The following is an 11,384-nucleotide window of genomic DNA, read 5'->3' as shown; positions in this document are numbered from 1 at the left end:
ATCTGGTGCGTAGGCTTGACACCACTCTTCCAGGCTCAATGCCCACTTTCGCCCAGCACGGGCGGAGCGCAGGCCTAGGACGAACTGAGCCCTCCCAGCGCCCCGGAGACACAGTACGTAGAGCCGGCGCAAGATACCCTGGGCCGAAACTTCGCACTGGAGACCAGGCGTGCTGAGCTGGCACAATCCACCCTGGCTGGATGCCCACTCTCGCATGGCACTTGTGGGGGGCTGGTATATAGCACTCCGGGCTATGAGCACGTACTGGAGACACCGTGCGCTTCACCCCATACACGGTGCCTGACCAGTACCACGCTGCTTCCGGTAAGCACAGGGAGTTTGGCTCAGGACTATCGCCTGACTCCGCCAATCTCCCCGTGTGCCTCTCAGCCTCCTCTTGTCGTGCCAGCCGATCCTCCCAGAAACGCCGTTCCGCCTTCGCTGCCTCTATCTCCTCCGGCGGGCGGCGGTACTCTCCTGGCATTGTCCACGGTCCTGCCCCATCCAGGATTTCCTCCCAGGTCCATGACTCCTTTTTACCGCGCTGCTTGGTCCGTTGGTGGTGGGAAGTTCTGTCACGCCGATTGGAAGGAGAGGACCAAGGTGCAGCGTGGTGAGCGTACATATTCTTTTTATTTGAAAAGACGCCGAATAAAACAATAAACACTATCCAACATACCGTGAAGCTAAAGCCTATGTGCCCTAAACAAAGTCAACTTCCCACAACACAAGGAGGGAAAAAGGGCTACCTAAGTATGGTTCCCAATCAGAGACAACGATAGACAGCTGTCCCTGATTGAGAACCATACCCGGCCAAAACATAGAAAATAAAGAACATAGAAAAAGGAACATAGAATGCCCACCCTAGTCACACCCTGGCCTAACCAAAATAGAGAATAAAACCCTCTCTATGGCCAGGGCGTGACACAACCACCCACAAAAACACAGCAAAAACAGGCTGCCTAAGTATGGCTTCCAATCAGAGACAACGAAAGACACCTGCCTCTGATTGGAAGCCATACTTGGCCACACATAGAAAAAGAAAACTAGAACATATCCCCTGGAAACAAACAAACCCCAAAACACACAGAAACAACACCCCCTGCCACGCCCTGACCATACTACAATGACAAATGACCCTTTTACTGGTCAGGATGTGACAAATATATGGATGAGCGATGACCGAGTGGCATAGACAAGCTGCAATCGATTGTATAAAATGCAGTATATACAGTTGAAGTCGGAAGTTTAAATGTATTTGGCTAAGGTGTATGTAAACTCAGTTTTTCACAATTCCTGACATTTAATCCAAGTAAAAAAATCCCTGTTTTAGGTCAGTTAGGATCAACACTTTATTTTAAGAATATGAAATGTCAGAATAATAGTAGAGAGAATGATTTATTTCAGCTTTTATTTCTTTCATCACATTCCCAGTGCCTCAGAAGTTTACATACACTCAATTAGTATTTGGTAGCATTGCCTTTAAATTGTTTAACTTGAGTCAAACGTTTCAGGTAGCCTTCCACAAGCTTCCCACAATAAGTTGGGTGAATTCTGGCCATTTCCTCCTGACATAGCTGGTGTAACTGAGTCAGGTTTGTAGGCCTCCTTGCTCGCACACACTTTTTCAGTTCTGCCCACAAATGTTCTATAGGTTTGAGGTCAGGACTTGGCTACTCGAGGTCAGGACTTGGCTACTGTGATGGCTACTCCAATACCTTGACTTTGTTGTCCTTAAGCTTTGCCACAACTTTGGATGCATGCTTGGGGTCATTGTCCATTTGGAAGACCCATTTGCAACCAAGCTTTAACTTTCTGACTGATGTCTTGAGATGTTGCTTCAATATATCCACATAATTTCCCGTCCTCATGATGCCATCTATTTTGTGAAGTGCACCAGTCCCTCCTGCAGCAAAGCACCCCCACGACATGATGCTGCCAGCCCGTGCTTCACGGTTGGGATGGTGTTCTTCGGCTTGCAAGCCTCCCCCTTTTTCCTCCAAACATAACGATGGTCATTATGGCCAAACAGTTCTATTTTTGTTTCATCAGACCAAAGGACATTTCTCCAAAAAGTACAATCTTTGTCCCCATGTGCAGTTGCTAACCGTAGTCTGGCTTTTTTATGCCGATTTTGGAGCAGTGGCTTCTTCCTTGCTGAGCGGCCTTTCAGGTTATGTCAATATAGGACTCGTTTTACTGTGGATATAGATACCTTTGTACCTGTTTCCTCCAGCATCTTCACAAGGTCCTTTGCTGTTGTTCTGGGATTGATTTGCACTTTTCGCACCAAAGTACGTTCAACTCTAGGAGACAGAATGCGTCTCCTTCCTGAGCGGTATGGCGGCTGCATGGTCCCATGGTGTTTATACTTAGGTACTTTTGTTTGTACAGGTGAACATAGTACCTTCAGGCGTTTGGAAATTGCTCCCAAGGATGAACCAGACTTGTGGAGGTCTACAATTTTTTTCTGAGGTCTTGGCTGATTTCTTTTGATTTTCCCATGATGTCAAACAAAGAGGCACTGAGTTTAAAGGTAGGCCTTGAAATACATCCACAGGTACCTACGATTGTCTCAAATTACATCAATTAGCCTATCAGAAGCTTCTAAAGCCATGACATAATTTTCTGGAATTTTCCAAGCTGTTTAAAGGCACAGTCAACTTAGTGTATGTAAACTTCTGACCCACTGGAATTGTGATACAGTGAAATAATCTGTCTGTAAACAATTGTTCGAAAAATTACTTGTGTCATGCACGAAGTAGATGTCCTAGTCAACTTGCCAAAACTACAGTTTGTTAACAACAAATTTGTGGAGTGGTTGAAAAACGAGTTTTAATGACTCCAACAAAAGTGTCTGTAAACTTCTGACTTCAACTGTACATATGAGATCAGTAATGTAAGATATGTAAACATTAGGAAAGTGGCATTATTTAAAGTGACTAGTGATCCATTTATTAAAGTGGCAAATTATTCAAGTCTGTATGTAGGCAGCAGCCTCTCTGTGTTAGTGATGGCTGTTGAACAGTCTGATGGCCTTGAGATAGAAGCTGTTTTTCAGTCTCTTGGCCCCAGCTGTGATCCATCTTTACTGACCTCACCTTCTGGATGGTAACAGGGTGAACAGGCAGTGGCTCGGGTGGTTGTTGTCCTTGATGATCTTTTTGGCCTTCCTGTGACATCGGGTGCTGTAGGTGTCCTGGAGGGCAGGTAGTTTGCCCCCCGGTGATGCCTCTGGAGAGCCTTGCGGTTGAGGGCGGCGCAGTTGCCGTACCAGGCGGTGATACAGCCTGACAGGATGCTCTCAATTGTGTGCATCTGTAAAAGTTTGAGAGGGCTTTAGGTGACAAGCCAAATTTCTTCAGCCTCCTGAGATTGAAGAGGCGCTGTTGCGCCTTCTTCACCACATTGTCTTTCTCCACTGGTTTCTCCAATGCTGTTAAATTGCGACTCCACATTGTCCCTATTCATTTCGCTTGCTTGATTGCCTTGCGGAGGGAATAACTACACTGTTTATATTCGGCCATATTCCCAGTCATCTTTCCATGGTTAAATGCGGTGGTTCGTGCTTTCAGTTTAACGCAAATGCCGCCGCCTATCCATGGTTTCTGGTTAGGATAGGTTTAAATAGTCACACTGGGTACAACATCTCCAATACACGTCCTTATAAACTCACTCACCGAATCAGTTTATAAATCGATGTTATTCTCTGAGGCTGCCCGTAAAATCTCCCAGTCCGCGTGATCAAAACAATCTTGAAGTGTGGATTCCGATTGGTCAGACCAGCGTTGAATGGTTCTTGTCACGGGTACATCCTGTTTGAGTTTCTGCCCATAGGACGGTAGAAGCAAAATGGAGTTGTGGTCGGATTTGCCGAAGGGAGGGCGGGGAGGGCCTTGTATGCATCACGGAAGTTAGAGTAGCAGCGATTCAGTGTATTGCCTGCACAAGTGCTACAATCAATGTGCTGATAGAATTTAGGTAGCCTTGTTCTCAAATGTGCTTTCTTAAAATCCCCAGCTACAATAAATGCAGCCTCGGGATAAATCGTTTCCTCTTTACATGGAGTCTGGTGAACTTCCTTGAGGGCCATCGTGGTATCTGCTTGAGGGGGGATGTACACGGCTGTGACCATAACCGATGAGAATTCTCTTGGGAGATAATATGGTCGGCATTTTATTGTACGGAATTCTAGGTCAGGTGAACAATAGTACTTGAGTTCCTGTATGTTGTTATGATTAAACCATGAGTCGTTAATCAGGAACACCCCCGCCCTTCTTCCCAGAGAGATGTTTATTTCTGTTGGTGCGACGCATGAAGACACCCGGTGGATGTATCGACACCGACAACATATCCCGAGAGAGCCATGTTTCCGTGAAACAGAGAATGCTACAATCTCTGTTGTCTCTGTGGAAGGCAACCTTTGCCTTAATTTCGTCTACCTTGTTGTCTAGAGACTGGACATTGGAGAGTTATATACTCGGAAGCGGTGGGTGGTGTGCACGCCTTCGAAGTCTGACCAGGAGGCCGCTCCTTTCTACCCTCTTCTGCTGCGATGTTGTTTTGGGTCGGCCTCTGGGATTAGATCCAATGTTCTGGGTGGTGGTCCAAACAAAGAATCCGCTTCGGGAAAGTCGTATTCCTGGTTGTAATGTTGGTAAGTTGAAGTTGCTCTTATATCCAATAGTTCTTACCGCCTATATGTAATAACACTTAAGATTTTCTGAGCTGACAATGTAAGAAATAATACATTAAAAAAAATATACTGCATCGTTTCCTAAGGACTTGAAGCGAGGCGACCATCTCTGTCGGTGCCATCTTATTGTCTTCATCACTCTAAACAGGAAGTGGCGAACCTGAGTTGGGTAATTCTAAGCATATCATTTGATAATATAATTAGTATTAGAATACATTAGGAATTAGAAGAAATTTGAATATAAATGTAATAAGATCTTTATGATTGTAAGAACATTAGTAAATGCTTGTGTCACATCCTGACCAGCAGAGGGAGTAATTGTATTAGTTTTGGTCAGGACGTGGCAGAGGGTTTGTGTTTTGTATGTATTTCTACGTTCTGTCTAGTTTAGGTTTTCTATGTTTAGGTTGGGTGTTGGACTCTCAATTGGAGGCAGGTGTTTCTAGTTGCCTCTGATTGAGAGTCCTATATATAGGTGTGTGTTTGGTTTGGGTTTTTGTGGGTAGTTGTATTTGCACTGCTGTTTGTCTAGCCTGCAAATCTGTTAGCTGTCGTTCTGTTTCTTGTTTATTCCCGTTACTCACTTTAAATAATAAATTAAAGTATGCGTATTCCGGTACCCGCTGCTCCTTGGTCTCATCTCTTCGACATTTGTGACAGAACTACCCACCATACCAGGACCAAGCAGCAGAGGATATCTGGCGAGGACCGGGGAACACGGCTGGTAAAGGAGCCCGAGAGGCAGCCCCAAGACATTTTTTGGGGGGGGCACAAGGGCAGTTTGGCGGGGCGAGGATGGAGCCCCAGGCCAGCTCCCCGTACCCTTTTTAGGCAGAGACGAACTGGACAGGTCCCGTGCTTTGGGGTGATGGGTACGGTGGCGAGGCTGAGCATTTTCAGGCCAGTACGCGCAGTACCAGCGCCCCGCATGTGCCAGGGGAAAGTGGGCATTCAGCCAGTAGGGGTGATGCCAGTCCTGCGCTCAAGACCGCCAGTGCGCCTCTATGGTCCAGTGTTTCCTGCTACATGCACAAGCCTTGAGGTGCATCAGCCCAGTCTGACTCGGCCTGTTCCCGCTCCCCGCACTAGCCCTAAGGTGCGTGTGCCCAGACTGGCACATCCTGTACCAGCCCCACGCATCAGGCATCTAGTGCGTCAGCCCAGCCTCGCCAGTCTGGTGCCGCCAGAGCCGCCCGCCAGTCAGGAGCCATCAGAGCCGCCCGCCAGTCAGGAGCCGCCAGAGCCGCCCGCCAGTCAGGAGCTGCCAGAGCCGCCCGCCAGTCAGGAGCTGCCAGAGCCGCCCGCCAGTCAGGAGCCGTCAGAGCCGCCGGCCAGTCAGGAGTCGCCAGAGCCGCCCGCCAGTCAGGAGCCGCCAGAGCCGCCCGCCAGTCAGGAGCTGCCAGAGCTGCCCGCTAGTCAGGAGCAGCCAGAGCCGCCCGCTAGTCAGGAGCTGCCAGAGCCGCCCGCCTTTCAGGAGCTGCCAGAGCGGCCCGTCTGTCCGGAGCTGCCAGAGCGGCCCGTCTGCCCGGAGCTGCCAGAGTGGCCCGTCTGCCCAGAGCTGCCAGAGTGGCCCGTCTGCCCGGATCTGCCAGAGTGGCCCGCCGTGCCGGATCTGCCAGAGTGGCCCGCCGTGCCGGATCTGCCAGAGTGGCAAGAAGAGATCTGCCAGATCCGTGCCGGATCTGCCAGTGTGGCCCGCCGTGCCGGATCTGCCAGAGTGGCCCGCCAGCCGGGCGCGGCCATCGCCGTCCGCCAGCCGGGCGCAGCAAGGGTCGCTCGCCAGCCGGGCGCAGCCAGAGACACCCGCCAGCCGGTCGCGGCAAGAACCACCCGCCAGTCGGGCGAGGTCAGGGGCGCCACTTAAGTGGACTACGTCAGGGATGGAGCGGAGTCCACGTCCCGCACCTGAGCCGCCTCCCATATAGGTGGGTTGGGGAGAGGGGTGTAGCACTGTGCTGTCGTTGACGGCAGCCACCCTCCCTTCCCTCCCTTTAGTTTAGGGGGATATTTTTTGTTGTTTGGGGGTTTTTGTCTTTTCTTTTAGGTGCATTCGGGGTCTGCACCTTTAGGGGGGTACAGTCATGTCCTGGCCAGCAGAGGGAGTAATTGTATTCGTTTTGGTCAGGACGGGGCAGAGGGTTTGTGTTTTATATGTATTTCTACGTTCTGTCTAGTTTTGGTTTTCTATGTTTAGGTTTGGGTGTTGGACTCTCAATTGGAAGTAGGTGTTTCTAGTTGCCTCTGATTGAGAGTCCTATATATAGGTGTGTGTTTGGTTTGGGTTTTTGTGGGTAGTTGTATTTGCACTGCTGTTTGTCTAGCCTGCAAATCTGTTAGCTGTCGTTGTGTTTCTTGTTTTTTCCCGTTACTCACTTTAAATAATAAATTAAAGTATGAGTATTCCGGTACCCGCTGCGCCTTGGTCTCATCTCTTTGACATTTGTGACAGTTTGTGCTATCCGGGATCTTTGGGACATCCTTACAATAAACCCTAACCCTAACCTTAACCCCTACCCTAACCCTTAACCAACCCTAACCTTAACCCATACCTTAACCATTTTACATTTAAACTAATTTCTACTTTTCAGGGGAAATCAGTTTCTTCCGGATGCTTTTGGTTTTCTTCCACCCCACTCAATCGTTACAGAGGATTATACCACAGAGTTTATCAACCCAGAGGCACAGCACTTCCGTGAACGCTTGCAAAACAGACCAAGCAGACCGGGCCGGGGTTTGAGAAGTCAATGAGAGAAGTGAACAATTTTTCCTTAGTTGTTAATGTTCTCAAAATCTAAAATGCACAACCTAGACTCTAGCCAATCTCGTAAGTAGTCGAACATGTTATTACTCCAACTTTGTGAAAGAGACAAATTGACATGTTAACATTTTTTGTAAAAAACAACTTTATATTGAAGGAGTGCCTTTGATTTAATGGCCTGCACATGTGCAGTTCCGTGCGAGATGACCTTTAGACCCAATGACGTGTTGCTGCACATGTGCTTAGCTAGCCAACATAGCCATGACATCGCCTACAACTGTGATCGGGGATTTCTATTGGAGAAGCAGTCTCTGCCTTTATTCATACTGTACTGTCTGTCTTTGATTATACTTTACAAGTGGCACTCGTTCATGTAGCACTCCTCACAGAACACAGGCATAAATACACTGCGGATAATGGGAACATTGGCGACACCTGGAGGGGGGTGGAGACAAGCACAAAGACAGGTGAAACAGATCAGGGTGTAGAGAGCCTTTTTATTTCTCTATTTGGTTAGGTCAGGGTGTGATTTGGGTGGGCATTCTACCTTATGTATTTCTATGTTGGCCTGATATGGTTCCCAATCAGAGGCTGCTGTCTTTCGTTGTCTCTGACTGGGAATCATATTTAGGTGGCTTTTTCCCACTGGGGTTTTGTGGGATCTTGTTTTTGTGTAGCTGCCTGTGAGCAGCCCAGAACGTCACGTTTCCCTTCTGTATTGTTTTTTGGTTTCACTTCATTAAAGGATGTGGAATTCCATGCACGCTTATTTTTTGGCTTATTTACGATAGGGAGTTCGAAGACAGTGAACGTGACAGACACAGAATAATAGATGTTTGGCGAATCTATGAATTACACTACCGGTCAAAAGTTTTAGAACACCTACACATTCAAGGGTTTTTTCTTTATTTTTACTATTTTCTACATTGTAGAATAATAGTGAAGACATCAAAACTATGAAATAACACATATGGAATCATATAGTAACCAAAAAAGTGTTAAACAAATCAAAATATATGTTTTATTTAAGATTCTTCAAATAGCCACCCTTTGCATTGATGACAGCTTTGTAGAAAATTGTAAAAATAAAGAATCACCCTTGAATAAGAAGGTGTTCAAAAACATTTGACCAGTGTATACATTTACATTACATTTACATTTAAGTCATTTAGCAGACGCTCTTATCCAGAGCGACTTACAAATTGGTGCATTCACCTTATGATATCCAGCGGAACAACCACTTTACAATAGTGCATCTAAATCTTTTAAGGGGGGGGGTTAGAAGGATTACTTTATCCTATCCTAGGTATTCCTTAAAGAGGTGGGGTTTCAGGTGTCTCCAGAAGGTGGTGATTGACTCCGCTGTCCTGGCGTCGTGAGGGAGCTTGTTCCACCATTGGGGTGCCAGAGCATCGAACAGTTTTGACTGGACTGAGCGGGAACTGTGCTTCCTCAGAGGTAGGGGGGCCAGCAGGCCAGAGGTGGATGAACGCAGTGCCCTTGTCTGGGTGTAGGGCCTGATCAGAGCCTGAAGGTATGGAGGTGCCGTTCCCTTCACAGCTCCGTAGGCAATCACCATGGTCTTGTAGCGGATGCGAGCTTCAACTGGAAGCCAGTGGAGAGAGCGGAGGAGCGGGGTGACGTGAGAGAACTTGGGAAGGTTGAACACCAGACGGGCTGCGGCGTTCTGGATGAGTTGTAGGGGTTTAATGGCACAGGCAGGGAGCCCAGCTAACAGCGAGTTGCACTAATCCAGACGGGAGATGACAAGTGCCTGGATTAGGACCTGCGCCGCTTCCTGTGTGAGGCAGGGTCGTACTCTGCGAATGTTGTAGAGCATGAACCTACAGGATCGGGTCACCGCCTTGATGTTAGTGGAGAACGACAGGGTGTTGTCCAGGATCACGCCAAGGTTCTTAGCACTCTGGGAGGAGGACACAAGGGAGTTGACAGCCGTGATGGCGAGATCATGGAACGGGCAGTCCTTCCCCGGGAGGAAGAGCAGCTCCGTCTTGCCGAGGTTCAGCTTGAGCTGGTGATCCGTCATCCACACTGATATGTCTGACAGACATGCAGAGATGCGATTCGCCGCCTGGTTATCAGAAGGGGGAAAGGAGAAGATTAATTGTGTGTCGTCTGCATAGCAATGATAGGAGAGACCATGTGAGGATATGACAGAGCCAAGTGACTTGGTGTATAGCGAGAATAGGAGAGGGCCTAGAACAGAGCCCTGAGGGACACCAGTGGTGAGAGCGCATGGTGCGGAGACAGATTCTCGCCACGCCACCTGGTAGGAGCGACCTGTCAGGTAGGACGCAATCCAAGCGTGGGCCGCGCCGGAGATGCCCAACTCGGAGAGGGTGGAGAGGAGGATCTGATGGTTCACAGTATCAAAGGCAGCAGATAGGTCTAGAAGGATGAGAGCAGAGGAGAGAGAGTTAGCTTTAGCAGTGCGGAGAGCCTCCGTGACACAGAGAAGAGCAGTCTCAGTTGAATGCCCAGTCTTGAAACCTGACTGATTAGGATCAAGAAGGTCATTCTGAGAGAGATAGCAGGAGAGCTGGCCAAGGACGGCACATTCAAGAGTTTTGGAGAGATAAGAAAGAAGGGATACTGGTCTGTAGTTGTTGACATCGGAGGGATCGAGTGTAGGTTTTTTTCAGAAGGGGTGCAACTCTCGCTCTCTTGAAGACGGAAGGGACGTAGCCAGCGGTCAAGGATGAGTTGATGAGTGAGGTGAGGAAGGGGAGAAGGTCTCCGGAAATGGTCTGGAGAAGAGAGGAGGGGATAGGGTCAAGTGGGCAGGTTGTTGGGCGGCCGGCCGTCACAAGACGCGAGATTTCATCTGGAGAGAGAGGGGAGAAAGAGGTCAAAGCACAGGATAGGGCAGTGTGAGCAGGACCAGCGGTGTCGTTTGACTTAGCAAACGAGGATCGGATATCGTCAACCTTCTTTTCAAAATGGTTGACGAAGTCATCCGCAGAGAGGGAGGAGGGGGGAGGGGGAGGAGGATTCAGGAGGGAGGAGAAGGTAGCAAAGAGCTTCCTAGGGTTAGAGGCAGATGCTTGGAATTTAGAGTGGTAGAAAGTGGCTTTAGCAGCAGAGACAGAAGAGGAGAATGTAGAGAGGAGGGAGTGAAAGGATGCCAGGTCCGCAGGGGAGGCGAGTTTTCCTCCATTTCCGCTCGGCTGCCCGGAGCCCTGTTCTGTGAGCTCGTAGTGAGTCGTCGAGCCACGGAGCAGGAGGGGAGGACCGAGCCGGCCTGGAGGATAGGGGACAGAGAAAATCAAAGGATGCAGAAAGGGAGGAGAGGAGGGTTGAGGAGGCAGAATCAGGAGATAGGTTGGAGAAGGTTTGAGCAGAGGGAAGAGATGATAGGATGGAAGAGGAGAGAGTAGCGGGAGTGAGAGAGCGAAAGTTGGGACGGCGCAATACCATCCGAGTAGGGGCAGAGTGAGAAGTGTTGGATGAGAGCAAGAGGGAAAAGGATACAAGGTAGTGGTCGGAGATTTGGAGGGGAGTTGCAATGAGATTAGTGGAAGAACAGCATCTAGTAAAGATGAGGTCAAGCGTATTGCCTGCCTTGTGAGTAGGGGGGGATATGTATGTACGACCACCACGGTGGAAAAAGTATCCAATTGTCATACTAGAAAATGGCTCAAGTAAAAGTGACCCCAAAAACTACTAATTGAGTAAAAGTCTAAAAGTATTTGTTTTTAAATATACTTAAGTATCAAAAGTAAAAGTACCAATCATTTCAAATTGCTTATAATATCAAAATAAGACAGCACCATTTTATTTTTGTAATTTTATTTACGGATAGCCAGGGGCACACTACAACACGCAGACATCATACACAATCAAAGCATTTGTGTTGAATGACTCCTCCAGATCAGAGGCAGTAGGGATGACCAGGGATGTTATCTTAAT

The sequence above is a fragment of the Salmo salar genome, chromosome ssa09 (assembly GCF_905237065.1).
Source record: "Salmo salar chromosome ssa09, Ssal_v3.1, whole genome shotgun sequence".
NCBI lineage: Eukaryota > Metazoa > Chordata > Actinopteri > Salmoniformes > Salmonidae > Salmo > Salmo salar.
The sequence above is the reverse complement of the archived record's forward strand: the minus strand, read 5'-3'. Positions refer to the sequence as shown.